At 37.2% G+C, this 13951-nt stretch overlaps 1 protein-coding gene across 2 annotated transcripts in view; it reads left to right on the plus strand.

Moving 5' to 3' along the window:
* Positions 1-13951, plus strand: part of PDZRN3 (PDZ domain containing ring finger 3) — a 217356-nt gene that overhangs the window by 31892 nt on the left and 171513 nt on the right. The gene's annotated exons all lie outside the window — the stretch shown is intronic.

Here is a 13951-nt window from a genome sequence, read left to right on the forward strand (position 1 = left end):
AATTCCAATTTAGGTTGTCAAATGCTTTTTCAGCATCCAAGAATAGGAGCGTAATTTGTTTTTCATTATGTATTTGTGCATATTCTATTAAATCTATAACTGTTCTCATATTTTCTTTTATATACCTCTGTGGTAAGAAACCATTTTGATCATGGTTAACTATTTCTTGTAATATAGTTTTTAGTCTTTCTGTTAAGATTGAAGTATATATTTTATAATCATTATTCAAAAGGGATATGGGTCTATAATTTGTATATAATTTTGAATCTTGATCTTCTTTTGGAATTAAAACAATATTAGCCTCCATCCACCAATTAGGTATCTGATTCCCTGTCAAAATTGAATTAAACAAGTATTTAAGTAGTGGTACAATTTGATCTTGAAATTTTTTATAACTTGCTGGAAATCTATCTGGACCTGGGGCCTTGCCTGTTTTCAATTTTTGAATCGCTTGTATAATTTCCTGGCCTGTAATAAGATTATTTACTATTATCTTTTGGTCCTTTGATAGTTTCTTTAAGTTACATTTCAAAAGATAACTTTCTATCTTGTCTATTGGCACCTCCCGTTTTTTATATAAATTCATATAATATTTGTAGAAGGCATTTTTAATTCCTTCATTGTCAGTTAAATCTTCATTATCTCGAATTTTAGTAATAGTATTTTTCCCCCTATCCTTTCTTAATTTATAAGCTAACCATCTTCCAGCTTTATTAGCATATTCAAAGTTTCTTTGTTTAGTATATCTCAAATTTCTTTCAATTTCATTTATTGTCAAAATATTAAGTTGCTGTTGCAAGATTTTTATTTGATATTTTATATCTTTGCCTGATGGTTTTGCTTGGTGGTCTTTTTCTTTTTGCTTCATCTGATCTGGTAGTAGCTGAAGTTTTTGTTGTGATATTCTTTTGATGTGTTTGTTTAAATATATATAATAACCTCGCATATACGCTTTACTAGCATCCCATACCGTTGCTATATTCACTTCATTATTTAAATTCCATTCAAAGTATTCTTTTAATTTCTGTTTACTTTTTTCCACATACTCTTTTTTTTTTTCAAAAGGTTTTCATTTAACCACCATCTATATATTTTAGGGGGAATTTTTATATTTACCTGGACCAGATTGTGGTCAGAGAAAGTTTTTGGGAGGATTGTTGCATTTATAATTTGGTTCGTTAAATTTGTTGTTAACCAGATCATATCTATTCTGGAGAACGATTTATATCTATCAGAGTAAAAAGTATAATCTTTCACATTGCCGTTTTTATATCTCCAAGCATCTACAATAGTCAAATTGTCTATAATGTCAAAAAAAGATTTGGGTAGTTTTCCTTGATTATTTTTTATTTTTTGTTCAGATTTGCTATCAATAGACGGTGATATAACCCCATTCCAATCTCCCATTAATATCCAACTATCATATGAAACATCTATAAAAAGGTTTAATAGAGTCTTATAAAATTGATTCTGGTTCTCATTTGGAGCATATATGCCCACAACTATTGTTTTAAGGTTTTGCATTTCTATTTCTACTGCTATATACCTCCCTTTTTCATCAGCACTTACCAACTTAGGCTTTAAATTAGGCTTTACATACATTACTATTCCATTTATTTTTTTTCATTTGCTACTGTAAATTCATTCCCTAGCCTTTTATTGGTCAAATATTTAATATCTGTTTTTCTGATATGAGTCTCCTGAATACATACAATATCCTGCTTTAATTTATTTAGATAATGAAATATTTTTTTTCCTTTTAACTGGCGCGTTTACTCTATTTATGTTCCATGACAAACATTTTAGTTCATTCATTAGAGAGGAGGTCTATACATTCTTTAGAATGTGCCACACGATCCTTCATTATTTACCTTCACCTTCCAGCCCTGAATATGAAGATCAGGATCTGAAGAGACCCATGTGGTATGCAGAGAACCTCCATGGTGGCACAAGGAAATCTCCCATTTTTCCTTTCTCCTGTAGCGATTGTGCAGTACTGAGTGCCTCAGTGGAAAGATCCCCAATTTTAGAAACTGCAGAAAGAAGCAGGGGGGAGGCTTCTTGTACAATACAATATTTGTTGCCCTTTGGATCCATACTTTTATGGATTTAGTTCTGGAAATTTATATTTATCCTCCCCCAACAACCTTTTTCCTGTTTTAAGTTGTGTGTGACAACCATAGCAAATCACTGGCAAACAACAACAAAAAAGAAACTCAGCTGAATGGTAAATTAATAACGGCTCTCTTCCAAACCATCTTGTTTCATTTTAAAGTATTTCCACATATGGATGGGCTGTTGCCCGTTTTATATATCCCATATTGTTTCCCATCACATTGGCTTTTCTTCTGCTGCTGAAAGCTTTGAAGAGAGAACCTCCTTTGCAGCAGGGGAATTCCATACGCCTTTTCTTACAGGCTTTCCCAATAACTGGAGATAACTTTCTTAACTCTTCTCTACATTTAGCCATCTTGTAAAACAGTATGAAGATGAAGAATATTCATTTTCTATTGTGGCTGCTCTTTGTGTGAACTTCTTTGCTGCTATGAAGAAATGCTGCACTTAATTGGTAAAGGTCACTTTGTAAGACTTTGGGGCAGCAGGCTTTCAAAATTAGATGAAAGAGGAGAAAATGTATACAGAGATGTCAAAATGAAAAAAATAAAATATTTGCCTTCCAGAGAATGAAAAAGTATCAAGGTTTATAAACTATAAAACTGGCAGTCTTCTAACATGCATTCAGATTATAGTATTCCTAGCTTGTCTTACTAGTTTGTTTTTTGTTTTTAGCCATATTTAGATGGCTTGCAATATCCTGGTAACTTCACAGATGTAGATAACGTCTTGCTCCCAGACTGTGGATAAGCAGAAGTTCACATAAGTTTCTGCTTTGATGTCCACCCATATTTGGGGAGAAGCCAAGAGAAATATCTCCTATTTCATGATATGAAAATGTTAAGCCATTTCCCAGAAGTTGGGTAATTATATTCCTTGAGTTTTGCCTGTGTTAAGACTGATAAGCTGTGACTGGAGTGGACAACTTTTGGCAGACCAGAGCTATTCCAGTGCTTCTTTTGGAAATTGTGGAGAATGGTTATGGGGTAGGTCAGGGAAAAACGCTAAAGACTTTTTTTGAAAGACTGGAAACTTTATATGGACTTTTTGGTTTTTTTGACCTTACAGAAAGAAGAAAATAATTGATGATTTAGGGATTTAGGGATTTAAAAAGGGTTAAAGAGGGGAGGGAAACTGTAAGATGGAAAGAATGGTAGAAGCCATAATTCTATATTTTCTTTTCTTCCTTTTCTTTTCTTTTCTTTTTCTTTCTTAATTTCTTTTTCTTTTTTTATTTTAGTTTTGTATACTTTTATTGTATTCAAAAATTCTAATTAAAAATTAAAAAAGAGAATAGTGATGAGGTAAAGATGCAAAATAAGCAGGACCATATTCAGAGAAGGCTGGAATTTTCTATTTTTCAGTTTTGGGGAAGAATTGGAATTTTACTTGTGTGTGCATGTGTGTGCATTTTAACTGTGTAACATCTAGGAATATTTAGGAATTTGTATGTTTCCCATTCAGAATATCAGGAAATAACTAAACCAAAATTTGGTGGTAGGGTTGGAGGGGACTGCATACAAAGGGGCTCAGAAGCTTTATGCAGTCCTGGGGCCGAGGTTGTCATGTTTGACAAGAGATGAAATTCATAGTCCAGAATTTGAGCGAGCTTCTTACGGGCAGGTATTTCAAATGAAGGTCCATGATTATCTCAGATATTTTAAACTTTTATTTCTGTGTGGATGTTTCACTGGCACAAAGCCACTAGATGGAAATAAATACTATGTGTTTAATTTGAACTATCTTCCAGTATTAAAGATTGAGAAGCCTTGCAAGCTGTACAGTTGATTTCATAAAATATGCTTATTGTCAGAATTCTCAATTTGCAAGAGAAATTGAGTCTCTTTATCCCAACTGATTGCTATGACCTACTTTTCAGAACATTAAAACTCAGAGTTTCACACTATTGTTGTTAAATCCCTCTTTCTCCAAACAGACACATACACACTCATACATACCCTGGAACATTTCCATAATGTTTTCAGGAAGTCTTGCCTTTATCACATATGCTTAATTAAACTAAGCTGTCAATGAGGCGATAAACCATAGCAGAATTCACTTGGGAGGAGAATGCAAATTTGGAGCAATAAATAGAGGTCTTGGGAAAGGTCTCTGGTTTTTGCGAGTCCAATTTACCACCCAAGATCATTCATATTTGCAGTGAATTAGTTGAAGGGGATCATCTTCCAAGTGTGAAAATGAGTTTGAAAGTAAACTGTGAAACAAATGCAAACCGAAAAAGAGGCTATTTGATTATATTATTCATCTCTATTGCTTTACCTGTTTTAAAGACAGAATATTTTAAATCTTCTGGCTGTTCACATTAAATACAATCTGAAAATATCTTAGGGTTGCCATTTAAAAAAAATGGTGCTCAGGTAAAAAAGGAAAAAATACAGAGGTGGGTCCTGAAACCCCTTGGATGGGATCCATCTGAGTGCTATTTTGACATATGCTTAGACTGTCATGGACAATAGTAATTTAAGTACAATCTATGTTTAAGGAATGCCTTTCCTACAGTATTAATTTAATGAGTAGTTCTCATAAGCTCTAGACATGAGTGCTCTGAAGATTTTTTTTTTTTCCTCTTAAACGGTAGAATAAGGACTGAAAGAGATCTTGGAGGTCCTTTAGTGAAGTGTTCACCCAGTGCAGAATCCACTGCTACAGCATCCCTGATAGATGGACATCTAGCCTGTGAAGGAGAATCCACCACCTTCCAAGACAGTATATCCCATTGCTGAATACTTGTGTCATTAGGAAATGTTTCCTGATGTCCAACTAAAATCTGCTCTGTTGTCATTTAAACTCATGGTTTCTTTTTATGTCTTCTAGAACAAGTCTGAATAATTCTGCCCCATCAACTACATGACAGACCTTAAGATATTCAAATACAGCTTTCATGGCTCCCCTCAATCTTTTTTTTTTTTCTAGGCAAAACATACCCAATACAGTGGTACCTCTAGTTACGAACTTAATCCGTTCCGTGACTCTGGTTGCAACTCAAGTTGGTTTCAAGTCGAGGTAAAGTTTCCCATAAGGTTCAATGTAAATACGGTTAATCCGTTCCGCCCTCCGAATTTGGTCGCACCACAAGGCAAATTTCCCTATAAGGTTCAATGTAAATACGGCTAATCCGCCCTTCAAATTTGGTCGCACCCCGAGGTAAATTTCCCCCATAAGGTTCAATGTAAATACAGCTAAACAGTTCTGAAACATATGCATTTTATTTTTAAACCTCAAAAACCTTCCAAACGCCACAAAAACCTTCCAAATGCCACAAAACACACCACAAGCCTCACCGAATGTCTCCTTGCTACCGCGATCTCGCCCACAGGAAGCCGCGACCGCGTGGCAGCAGGGAAAATGGCCGCGGATCCGGTTCGTAAGTAGAGGCGGAGTTCGCAAGTAGAGGTAAATTTTTGGGGCCGGAGCTGGTCGTATCTTGAAAAATTCGTAAGGAGGGGTGTTCGTAACTAGAGGTACCACTGTACTTTAAAAAATTCCTCTTAAATTTTTCCATTCAAGATAGTAATCTTGGTTGCTGTCCTCTGGACACACTTCAGTTTGTCATTGTCTTTCCTAAAGTGCAGTGTCTAGAACTGAATGTTATATTTTAGATGTGTGAATAATTTAGAATAGAGAAGAGCGATAAATTACTTTTAACAAAGTAGGAAACAAGCCGAGTGTGACTTCTGCAGTCCTTTCCAGACCTTTTACTAGCAGTGGCCATAGGAGGCATCTCTATTTTCTTCAGGGAAACAAAATCACATGTTGCATCTGAGGGTGCAACTCTCCCTGATTAGGGGATTGATCAGGTTTTGGGCATACATGTTGCCTGTGTGTGTATGTGAATTTCTCCTAAGAACAGGTGTGTATGTATTGTGTCTCTGTGTATGTGTGGTGAGGATCTAACCAGGATAGGTGGAAAAGTGTTGACTTCAGCCATTTCCAAACTTCCTCAGCAATATACTTTCCTTTTATTTCTAAGATGGCAGGAAGGAATATCACTTTCAGAATTATAGCCTCACTGTTGGTCCATTTATCACACCTGTGCAGTTGCTACCCATACAGGAAATAACACACATTACTTTTTGTGCAGTGATTGGATGGGAAAAGATGTTGCATACTACTTTCTCAGCCCCAAAGAAACAATTTCCCTTTAAACACAGGAGAAGTACTTTGCTGGAGAATCTCATTCAGATAAATCTGGGGAAGGGGAGAATTCATAGGATAAGCACAGAAGATCTGTGGCTTACTGGAATTATTTGCATGCTATATCTCTTTTCACACTTCAAAACTCTCCTACTGAGTTTAAAGGGAAATTGTTGAGGAGTAAAAATAAATAATTGGGAAAGCGACAATTGATAGCAAACTGGTATGCAAGCTTAGGAAATCCTCTGTGAGCACGTGTGTACTAAGTGAAACCTGATGGAAGGCTGAAGGCCACCAGTAGGAAAGGTGGTCTCATGGAACATCTTCCACAAGATCACTGTTTGGAAGCCAGCGAGCAAGATTTGGCTGCTGAGTAAGGCTCTGTCCTCTCCATCAGCTAAACCATAAATGGCCGCAGAGGCACATGGCCAGGTGAGAGGAGGTGATTCTGCAGTGGGCCAGTCAGTGTCCTTGAGGTTGCTGACTTCCCCAGGCTCCTCCTCCATGCAACTCAGAGTCAGCATAGGAGGGTTTGTTCCGTGCTCCATGAAAAACACCCCTTTCCTTCTAGATCACATTGATCCAGCTTCAGCCTGCCTCAGTAGCAAGCTGGCTCTAAGACAGAAGCTCTGATATGAGGACATGCCCTCCACAAATTGGTAATCAGGACATGCCCTCAACAAATGGTAATCAGGCCATCTCAGAGCCAGAACCAGAGTAAGAATAGTGTGTGGAAGAGAGCTTTCTCTCTGTGTGAGGGTGTATATGAGGGTCTACAGGTGAATATGTGTTGTGTCTATATGACGTGTGTGTTTCTGCTCTCCCCTTATATTGTGTCTCTGTTTCTGTATATGCGTGCACTGAGAAGCACAGGGTGAGCTGCATGTGCTCCACTCTGGGTCACGTGGCCACAGAGAGGGGGGCTCACAATGGGGATTCAGCAGCATTCTAAGGGGCTTCCCAACTGAAAGAGAGATGCATTGGGGGATTTTTTTCTGGGTTTTCTCTTCTCCCTGCAGCCCCCAGCTGGATCTGAATTTGATCCTTCTTTTACCAACTGCCCTCTGCACACCAAATTTGATCCATTTATGTTTGATTTCAGAGAGTTACCCTACTTACGTGTAAACAGACTGAAAGATGGAGAGTCAGGTAGAGTTCTGAGCCCTTTTACCTTATTTATTTCTGACATTTTCTACTGCAGTGGAAAGAATAAGTTGAAGCAGGGAACAATCTCCTCCCCCCGCCCTGATAGACAACAGGCCCCAACTCTGCTTGCCTTAAGACCTGGCTTTTTCCCAGGTGCTTGGGTCTAGCTGAGTGGAGTCCCCATTTGGTTGACATTTTCCATTTTATAGTTTATGTACTGGGGTGTTCTTTTTTAACGTTGCGTGGTTTACTTGGTTCCTTACTTTTGTTGTACACCACCCAGAGTTACATTGTTTGAGTTGGGCAGTCTCACAAAAGCATGAAATAAATAAATAAATAAATAGAATTACATCCCACTTTGAGATTAAAAAAAAAAAAAAATTTAAAAAAGTTGTACATCCCCTTGCCAAATGTTAAATAAAGGGGGCTATAAACTGAGTAGCCTCTTAATGGTTACAGGTGTTGCAGGAATTCTAACGGATGCTTATGTAGTGAAATGTCTGCAACATTTCCCTCACTTGCCAAAGACCCCAAAAGTTACCCTGGGGTGGAGGAAGAGTGTCAGAGGCCATACCAGGCTGAGTTTGATTTTTCTTCTTGCTGGTATAGGTAGACCTCACTGAATGACCACAGTTGGGACTGGCAACTCTGTTGCTAAACAACATGGTCATTAAGTGACACATCACATGACTGTGCTGGACCTATGACATCAGTTCCACTGCAGTTGTTAAGTGAATCACCCATGGTTGTTAAGTGAGACATCATGTGACCGCAACTTACAATTTTACTGCCAGCTTCTCCATTGATTTTGCTTGCTGGAAGCCACCTATGAAACTCACAAATGGCAGTCATGTGACCATAGGACACAGTGACGGTCTTAAATGCATGCTGGTTGCGTAGTGCCTGAATGGCAATCACATGTCTGTGGAGTCACTGCAACAATTGTAAGTCTGAGAATTGATCATAAAGCTACTTTTTCAGCACCTTTGTAACTTTGAATGGTTGCTAAACAGGGCAGTTGTTAACCAAGGACTACCTGTAATCAGAACTATCCCAAATGACACGTGGAGCACTGAAGCCAACTGGGTGATCTTGGGCCAGTCACACTCTCTCAGCCCTAGAAAGCAGGCAATGGCAAACCACTTCTGAAATCATGCCAAGAAAACTGCAGGGACTTGTATGTATGTATATGCACGTATATGTATATACAGATTGTCCCCAGGTTAAGAACGCCCAGTTTACGGATGATCCATAGTTAAGAATGGAGCCTGTTGTAGCAGAATTCAAGTTACCGTGTTTTTCCATCTATAAGACGCCCCCATGTACAAGACAACCCCCACTTTTCCAACCCAAAATTAAGAAATCAATATTTTAAAGATAAAGCAGAACACATTTTTATTTAGTAATTAGGTAACATTTACATGATACACTCAGTGGGAGGAGGTCCAAACTGTCTCTCTGCAGCTCTATTTCCATGCTCTTTTGCATAACTGATTACATTCAATCACGAGTGAAACTGCCATTGTTTGTTTCTGCAAACAGACTTCCTCCAATCGGTTTGTTCAGCATCAGCTGACGTCAGTTACATAAGGCTGGTGATTGGAGGAAGTCTGTTTGCAGAGACAAGCTATTTCACTCATGATTGGAGGCTCATGATAGGAGGAAGCCTGTTTGCAGAGACAAAGTATGGGCAGTTTCGCAACCGTGCGGTTCTCTCCTCGGCTGACTTCCTTGCATAAGATGCCCTTCAATTTTTAGTGTAACAATTTTAGAAAAAAGTATTGTCTTATAGATGGAAAAATACAGTAAATACACAATGATTCACGTTAAATACACAATGGTTCAAGTTAATTACACAATACTGCTTATGCAGTATTATATAATAATACTGTTCCGGCTTACATACAAGTTCAGCTTGAGGAGAGACCTCGGGAATGGAACTTGTTCTTAAACTGGGGACTATCTGTATATATACATACATTCACACACATTACAATACAATGCAATGCAACAATAATAGCAATAAAAAAATAGGATTGGAAGCACCTTATATCATGTGCTAAAAATTATTTTGAGTCCCCTTGGAGAAGAGTCAAATGTAGGCCTAAGCTTTTTAAATTATTTGATTGCAATCCTCAGGAAATCTTAATAGAATTCAAAGCAGTTGCTCACATCCAATAAAGAGAAGCAGAGTAAGTTCTTACAACTTGCAAAATAGTAATAATAAGAATGCCATCCTTTTTTTAGTGGATGCTTGTGACAATAGCATAACTTTTTATATTCTGAGCACTATAATCATTCATCTTATCTCATGAGAAATGATGTTAATTTTCTGGTCTTTAGATTTTTATGATTGGGTATGTAGTAGTATGATTTTTGTAACTAAAACATCTCTTGACTAAAGCAGAATGCCTCAATACGATTATAATGATTTGGAATTGAGGTGCTCTGCTGCTGTCCACTTTGAGTTTACCCAGGAGGAAGTCTTAGAAGTTGAGCTTTGTGAAATTTATTTGCCAATTGGGATTATAAACCATTTGATCTTTACTTCCACAGTTTTCCTTGATTAGACCAGCATTAACATTATTTGTTAGGTCTCCTAAAGAATTATAAAGGTTTCTTAAATGACTTTTATCAATTAAAACAATTTTCTGTTATAATCTAAAGAGTGCCGTATAGTTTGTTCCCTGTAACCATAAAGGCTTTGTGTTTAAAATAGTCTCTTGAATAATGTAGCACCTTCACTTTTATTGATGCCGTCGATTCAAGGCTACATAAACTGCAGTGTGCAACAATTATTGGAAAATAGGTGATGTTGACCTTTTCTAGTTCACTCTTCAGAGCTCTTCAACTAGATCTATAATCTGTCACTGTAATTGTGTTCTTTATTTTCCCTTAACCAGTTTTCTTTCTGAAAAGTGGAAATGAGTCCTTGGGTAACCCAATTAATGTAATGAAGTTTACCTTCTTAATTCCATAGGAGTTAATGGCTAAGACCATGGTTAAACATTTTCTTTTGAAAGCTGTGCTAAGTAGGCAGTTTGTAAAGCCAAGGTCAATGCCAAAGCAAGAGGTTGGAGCATAGCCTTGGTTTTAAATTTTATGTTTCTGGCAAGTAGTTACGCCTGTCAATTCATAGGCCTTGCTCTACATTTTACTGCCATGAGCAATTTTAACTGTTAAGCACTGAAGTGTATCCCTTAAAATGGCAAAGGGGCTTGCTTTTTTATCTATAATTTACAGGGTCAGACAAAGAGGATGCCTTATCCCAGTCGGTGAAAAGGGTACAAGCATCAGCATTAGGAAAGAGTGCATAAGGCTAATGGGTGATGACTCAGTGTTTCAGAGCACTTAATCTGAGAGTTCTGGGATCAACAGAAGTTCAAGGAATTGTGAAGTTGTTTTAAGAAAAAAGAAAAAGAAAGTTTGTAGCAGAATTGAAAGGAGATCAAATATACAAAGTTTGGAAATTACTGGACATTTTATATAGCAGTGCATTCTTTTCCTTCATGGAAATTTGCATGGTCTTCATCTATTTTATTATCATTCACTCTGGTTCTGATATTGGCATGTTAAAACCTACTCTGAAAATAAACTTCATCGAAGAGTTATGTTTGGTATCCTTTTCCATCCCCAAAGCTCCTCTCTTTCCCCAAGCCCTACCACTCTGATCCAAATAATTTCATGCCTCATTGTACCTAAATTACTTGCGCACGTACAAAGAAAGACCAAGTGATCTGGGACTGCTAGGTTTTCTAGAGGGCCTTGGAGGTGTCCTACAAGGCATTCTGGCCCTTCAGAAGATGATTCACTGAGGACTGACTCTTGTGTGCCCCCTCTATTGATCTAGCCCAATGCTTTCACTACTGGTAGGAGACACCTAAATAAGACAATTGAAACTACAGGGAGTGATGTTCTTCTCAGGGGGAGAATAAAGTGTTGCTTCATTGTGTCCAGTCATAAGTGCAAGAACATTCCTGCCCAGCTGTTTCTGACTTCTGTCCATAGCAAGGGAAACTCTACTAAAGCAAAGCAGAGAGGTGGGAAGTTGGCAGCAGTATTACCAAAGCTGCAGACCAAACACTTTAGTTATAGACAAGGAACAGAAGAACAAAAAAAGTCCTCTTTCTGATTCACTCCAAAGCCCTGCATTTGGAAAAGCCAGCCAGCATTCCTGATTGGTCCCAGCTGCAGTGTTGGCACCCAAGGAATTGGATCATTTGCCTGATCTGTCCTACATGACTGTCACTTAAAAACAGTGAATCAGAAGAGAAGACTGGGTGAAATGTAATTCCAAGCAAACCGTTTTCATGAAGCAAGTCATAGAGAGCTTCATCTGAAGATCCTGGTAAAATACTTAAAAGCCACACCAATAATAGTCTGGCAGTTGAACTTGATGCTGTGAAAGTTGAGGACAACTCTACTGTCATGGTTTTGATTTTTAACTTCAGATGCCCTGGCCTTACTCTAGACCAAGGTTGACTAGGCCAAAGGCCATAATTAAAAAAAAAAAATGTCTTCGAAGGGCTCCAGAGAGTGTTTCAGTGGTTTCTCTATTTTAGTCATTTTTCTTTTGGAGAGGAAGAGTGGGTAGTTACTATCTCGCACGGTTGGGGATGTAAAAGCAGCACCTGTCTGCAGTTCCTTAAAGCAGCTATATTATTTCCCAGGATCATGTCCTATAAAGAGATGCAGGTATTTAAAGAGTTGCAGAGCAGTATTATGTTTGTATTCTTATGTGCTCTGAAATACCGTTTTGGAACTGAATCCTGACTGCTGTACAATCCTAGAATATATATCCCAGTTATGATTTTGTATGGATACATTTTCCCAATGAGATGGCATATATTTGGTTAGAAGTTGTGCTTGACCCAAACTCTCTGAGTATTTAGAAAATAAGGTAAATACACATCTTGGGTATTATGTGTTAAATAAATTGAGTAGTAGTTTTAATGCATGTTTTTAACTTTTCAGAATTTTTTAAATGTACTAGTTGGATATAAATCACAAAATAAATAGCTAAAAATACAATTTTAAAAAATTGTAAATGCAGTACTTTGAAGCATAGAATGAAATATCACCTTGTGTCAAGGACTTGCCAATGTTTACTTTAAAAATTATAATTTGCCAACAACTGTGTGGCATAGTGTTTGTTCTTTCCCATTTGGAGTTTTTCACACATTCTCAACATCACTCATAGCTCAGTCATGTGCCAACAAAGTATGGTTACCTTGTTTTGTGTTTGTCTCTGATATGAGTTGAAATATGGGAGGCAGGTTCAGTTCAGATCATGTGCCAATTATTGGATAAGAAAGTTAGCTAACTGTGATGTGATGTGATGCCTTCATTGATATTACACCATAGGTTAGGGCACACAACTTCCATTGGCTTGAGGGTGGCACAAAGCCTTATGTAGCGCATTGAGGGCTGTATTGCAAAGGTACAGTTTCCTAAGTGATGGGGAACATTTTTTGTTATTGTTGCTAAGAGTGAATACTGACTTGATGGCACTCAAGATACAGAATGAAAAGAAAGTCAGTTTGGTGTAATGATGGATTAAAGGTGTTCAACTAGGAGCAAGGAGACCCGAGTTCTAGTCCTGTCTTAGGCACATAAGCCAGATGGGTGACTTTAGCCAGGCTCCCTCTCTATCTTAGCCCTAGACTGAAAAGTTGAAAAACATTCCAGAAGAAGGTACAGATACTTCTGAAAATATTGCCATGAAAACTGCATGTATTGACTCGTAGGGCAATAACATCTTTTGAATATGTTTGGCAGTCAACAAGCAGAAAGAGCAACATGTTAGAAATGATATAATTAGACAATGGTTTAACATATGTTTCAAATTTTATTTAATTGAAGATGCTGTTTGCAAAAGCTGGTTTATTATTCATTTAAAAGATTTATATGCTTCCTACTTCTTTCATAGCTCTGGGCAATTAACAAAGATGAATTAAAAACCTTTCATAAAAACTTTCATAAAACCAGTAAAATAAAAATAAAACGCAAACTTAAACAGTAGCACTAAAAGACCTGGATATTATTATGACCAGGATTATGATCATGATTCTGTTTACACATTGGGAACCAAATAACAATGTTACACATTTCAAAGAAATAAAACAGTTAGATAAACAATAAAAAGTAAAGTGAAATAGAATAAAGATAAAAACAGATAAAAATGGAAAAATAGATAAAACAGGAAATTAGTTTCTGATTAATTTCATCCATGGCAAGAGAAAATGAACCTGTAAGACTTTTGTTATATAATAATTCAAAACCCTAAACAATTAGCTTTACAATGGCAGTAGCAATTACACCAATCTTGGCAACTTTCCTTTTTCAGAAAGAAAATTGTGTTTTCTCCTCATCGGATCAACCAGCAGAGTTTAGCAATAGGGTGATAATTAAGTTTACTTGCCAAGCTGCATAAAAAGGGCAAAATTTTAAAAAAATAGGTAACAGTATCCTCTAGATCTTGGAGTATGGTATTTGGAATCCAGATATCATGGAAGGCAAGGAAGTAAATCTCCCC

This window comes from Python bivittatus, unplaced genomic scaffold, assembly GCF_059951505.1.
Source record: "Python bivittatus isolate LINGU-HERP-01145 unplaced genomic scaffold, Pbiv_v1 ctg000080_np1212, whole genome shotgun sequence".
Taxonomy (NCBI): domain Eukaryota; kingdom Metazoa; phylum Chordata; class Lepidosauria; order Squamata; family Pythonidae; genus Python; species Python bivittatus.